Source organism: Dendrobates tinctorius, unplaced genomic scaffold (genome assembly GCF_039654945.1).
Source record: "Dendrobates tinctorius isolate UK_male_01 unplaced genomic scaffold, ASM3965494v1 ptg000129l, whole genome shotgun sequence".
Taxonomy (NCBI): domain Eukaryota; kingdom Metazoa; phylum Chordata; class Amphibia; order Anura; family Dendrobatidae; genus Dendrobates; species Dendrobates tinctorius.
In genome coordinates this window covers 19,471,520-19,476,420 of record NW_027361797.1, presented here as the reverse complement: position 1 = coordinate 19,476,420, position 4,901 = coordinate 19,471,520, and the positions used below count along the sequence as shown (strand labels likewise).

Genomic DNA, 4,901 nt, shown 5'->3' with positions numbered 1-4,901 from the left:
TTGGTCACACTTGTCAAGCACTATGCTTGACAAGTGTGACCAACCTGTCAATCCCATTTCCAGGCGATGCTTCAAATCACTTGGAAAAGCACTAGCATTCTGCAAGCTAAAAACACTTGCAAAATGCTTGTGTTTTGCGGGAAAACGCATGCAAATTCCGCATGCGTTTTACCCGCGGCGGGGAGGTGCGGAAATGCTGCGGACAATTCCGCAGCATTTCTGCAATGTGAGTACATAGCCTAAAGGACATGCTGCAGATTTTACCGCTATGCGATTCCGCAATGGAAAAATCTGCAGCATTGGCACAGCAACTGCGGAATCCCATAGAATAGCATGGGAATGCGTTTTGTTAGCGTTTTTTAAGCGTTTCCGCAACGGTGGAAATGCTTAAAAAACGCAACGTGGGCATCAAAGTGGTTTTCTAAGAATCAACCCTGGGATAAGTGATAAGTCTGATCACTGGGATTCCGATGACTGGGATGATTCCCTTGCTTGAACGGACCATTGGTCAAGCTTGCACTCTATCTAAAGTCTGACGGACTTAGCCGAATACAATGCTTTACTCAAATGGGAGACTTCCAGCTGGAAAAATCCCTTTAGGGGCTGCACTTGCTGTGATTTTTAAATATATATTGTAATTATGAATAATAATACAATTGACAGTGTACATTTGCTCCGTATATGGGGAACATATATTTTACACACATGCACACACTGGATTTTGCTGCATCTCTTTAGCCCTGTTGATGCAGTGTGTGTGTATCTGCGTGAGAGTGTGCGTGTATCTTCATGAGACATCATGTCTTGTAGAGATCTAGTGACTGGAGGCACAGACAAATGCCGGCCAAGGTACTTGAGTCGCCTGTCGAATGGCACATAGGCTGCGATATTTCAGCACCGCGGACAGCAGCGTGAATAATGACATATCTAGGAGCTGTCTGATCAAAACACTCATCCCCCATCACGTCAAGTGCTAACGATGTTTCCGTTAAAGCGTCAAAGTATCATTCATTTATTTTTTTATTAGGAAATTGCTGGCGATCGCAGCAGGGAATGTATCATGTGCAGATTATGGTGTCAGCTACAAATCCAATACAAAAACACCAATTTGTTTCTGTTGCCAAACACACCTGCTGTGTCTCAGTTTGCATAGCAGCCTGGGAGAACTTCTGCAGAATACAGAAAGGATGCTCAGGCTATATTGTACCAAAGCGGCTTCTCTGAACTTGACTGCAGCTCTGGTCGCCTTTGCATTCAATATCTGTGTTCTTTGCAATGCTCTCACTCAGTGGGGTTGAGCTGTAATTCTCTCTCTTACCTTAAGGATGTGTAGCTGACTGCAACCCTCAGTTTTCCCAAAAGCTATGAGGAATACAGAGACTGACTATGCTTTCCTACAATTCTGCTGCAGAAAAAAAACAGAAATCCCCCTAGAAAGAAGAAGGTAGAACCTGGAAAAAAAAAACAGATTTCAATGGAGAATCCTGAATTTCCAGTTGTCCAGTCTGTCCTAAACTTTACCACGGGGGTTGTGCAGGGTCGATTGATGCCGCAATTCCGTGCGATGTGAACAAGTAGCCCTGCGAATCGGAGCTAGAAACAGACTGCTTTCTACTGCTGCAATGATCTGCAAAGGAATTTACTGAAATGACTTTGTGGGTTCTCAGCCTGAGGCTCCAGTGTTTGGAAGAATGCAGTGAGTATCGAGTGTCTCGTTTAGTTCCATTGTAGCGTCCTCATGACTTATTAATTGATTCGAGTGCCGTGTTTACAAGCGTTGGGGAGACGATCAAGTGTCAGCTTCGGAGTGCAAATGGATTTCTGAGATTTTTTTGGGGGGGAATATTTTTCATGCATTTCTTTTTTTTTTTTGCACCGAATACATATTAATCAGATCGCTTGCACGTCAACTTAAATGGCAAGGCTTCGTCTCCCCTTGGGGGCGAATGGGGGGAGATAAAAGTCATAAAACTTAAGCAGGTAACAGTTTGATGCTGTTCTTGTCTTTTGCTTTATGTATCGGAATTGGAATGTCATGTGCCATAGATGTCACTGCAGTCTGATCTACTAACTCTCCTACACCTGTACAGGTATATGTTAGGTCAACTTGGCTGAAAGTCAATGGGTGGAATAATGTATAAAAATGAAATCTGATGTTGCAATTGTCATTTTTTTTCCTTAAGCGTCAATGAGTATTTGAAATGTGAAATGCTCCTTAAATAATCAAAGGATTAGGTTATCGAGGCTATTGGGATTGTTTATGTGTTTGCTGCGATCTGTCGGATCTAATTAAAATTGCCCGTGACGCAGCGATGTTAAAGCATTTTTTTTTTTCAATATGTGTAAGGTGCCAGTCTGTCTGATTGTCTTTCTGTTTGTCCTGTTGTTGGCATTTCCATAGGCAGTCATTGCATATGCACCAACCGGAGAGGCTGGCAGTATTGGCAGCTCTGTGCAAATCTAACTGCAGCAAGAAAAATGTTCTTGGAGGAGAGAGTGGAGGAGCATCCTAACAAACACTGCTGAGCGCTACGCGATGCCAAACTTTGCAGCATGCCAAATAGCAACCACATATTCTGAAGGCTCTGGTATGTTAGCTGTTTTCATAGTAACTTGTTAGGATGCTCATGGCCAGGAGGGGGCGCCTGTGTTCTTCTTCTTTCTCAATATGAATGGGAGCTAAAGCCTTTACAGAAGCATAATGTACGTAATAACAGGAGCTTCCCTGCAATCCCAAGCAAACGCAGACCTAACATACATTCCATATAAGGCCATTTTTCTACCTGTTTTATGTAGCATGTCTGGTGGGAAAAGCTCCTCGGAAGACCCTTACCATGGTATCAGCCATAATAGTAATCAGTTGCATTACCTGGCAGCCACAAAATACAGAAACGATCCCATTACTATAATCTGTACTTGTGCGGAGAGAGCATCTCTGCCAAGAACGGAGGGGTCAATAGGCTCTTGGAGAGGTGATGACTTATGCGCTATCTGCAGTGATAGACTAAAGATATGCCATAGTGATTGGATTGTCACCAAAAAAAAAATGTGCAACTAGCTGTACGTATCCTAGCAATGAATAGACCAACGGAGATGATACTGCAGGGGTATCCCCATGTAGATACAATCTGCAGTGTCTGAGACACAATTGATGCCATGGTGACAAGTAACGGAATGTCATAGGCAAGCTCAACTCAAACTGCCGTCATTACATCGGCGATGCTCTGTCCGCAGTAGAAGCTGCTACTTCTGTTTGCACCGTATACATAATGTATCACACGAGAACTATATGCAGTAAAATGTCACTCAATCCCTGAAACCTGTTATTAAGTAGCAGCCCATGTATTGCTCCTGAAACTATCGCGTAACGCGTCCCCGTTGGAATATTTGCTGACGGTAGACCGACTCTATCATCTGCAGGGGTGCAGCAATTATGCAGAGAGGCACCGCATGTCATATTTAAGTGTTTTCACAATATTGCAATGCCGGAATGGGAGCAATTATATTGTAGTATGGGCTCGCAATGCCCTTCATCATAACTACCCAATGTATCTTCACAACTTAGTCACTAGGGAACTATGGTGGGGGAAAACACGACATATTCTGATATTTTAACAAAGAGGAGCTGATGAGCTAATTGATTGTTCTGCTACATGTATTCACTGCACCAAATGTTCCGTTCTGTTCCTCTCTGTCTTCAGATTCCTGATCAATGGCGGCAAGATTGTTGCGGGACACTAACCTGAGACTTTTTTTTAAATCATTTTCTACAGGGAGTAAGGCTGAAGAAGATGGATACGTTTGGCTGTGCTGTGTTACTGCTCAGTGCTCTGCTAAATATGGTGGATCTGAGTTATGGAGCAGAAAAGACTTTTCCCGTCCTGAATATTGCAGTTATTTTAGGAAGAACACGTTATCTCACAGAAAAAGATATCAGGTCACTTTGGACAAGGGATATGTCCTTGAACTTTGATGTCAATGTGGTGACCCTACTGGTAAATCAGACAGACCCCAAGAGTATAATCACCCATGTGTGTGATCTGATGTCAGGCACCAAAATCCATGGTGTAGTATTTGGAGATGACACTGACCAAGAGGCCATAGCTCAGATTTTGGATTTTGTTTCTTCTCAGACTTTCGTCCCAATTCTCGGCATTCATGGTGGCTCTTCGATGACTTTGGCAGAAAAGGTAAGAGGATCCAGCAACGTCACGTAACCGGTATCTGCAATAGTTTGGTTGCCTTCATATCATCGTCTTCCCAATGCACAGTTTGAACGTCATAGTCTATTAATCACATTGCATAAAGTGCTGAGGTCTGCTCAACTCCTGCATGAGGAGCGTCTACTACTGCTCACACACTTTAATTAGCAATGCAGCACTTAGAGGCCGGGCGAGCAGGGAATAGGATAACGAATGATTATCGGAAAGTAACACTTTATATTAATAGGCAACGGAAGAGAATAAAGGCGCACATGCTCTATGTCACCTGTTTATCAATCAGTGTTTGTATCTGTCATCTATCTATTTATCTAGATAGATAGATAGATATATGTGATAGATAGATAGATAGATAGATATGGGATAGATATGGGAGAGATAGATAGATATGTTAGATAGATAAGATAGATAGATAGATAGACAGATAGATAGATATGGGATAGATAGATACGATAGATGGATAAGATAGATAGATAGATATGGGATAGATATATATAAATAGATACATAGATAGATATAATAGATGGATAACAGATAGATAGATGATAGATCGATATGCGATAGATATCCCATTTCTATCTATCTATCTATCTATCTAGCCATCTAGTATCTATCTATCTATCTATCTATCTATCTATCGTATCTATCTATCTATCCCATATCTATCTATCTATCTATCTC

General features: G+C 42.1%; 1 long non-coding RNA gene across 1 annotated transcript; it reads left to right on the top strand.

The window, feature by feature from the left end:
- The first annotated feature begins 1,065 nt into the window (after positions 1 to 1,065).
- On the top strand, positions 1,066 to 4,578 carry LOC141047640 (uncharacterized). Its single transcript, XR_012219856.1, has 3 exons — positions 1,066 to 1,696; positions 2,402 to 2,588; positions 3,774 to 4,578. It is a non-coding gene; the product is annotated as an uncharacterized lncRNA (long non-coding RNA).
- The last annotated feature ends 323 nt before the right edge of the window (positions 4,579 to 4,901 follow it).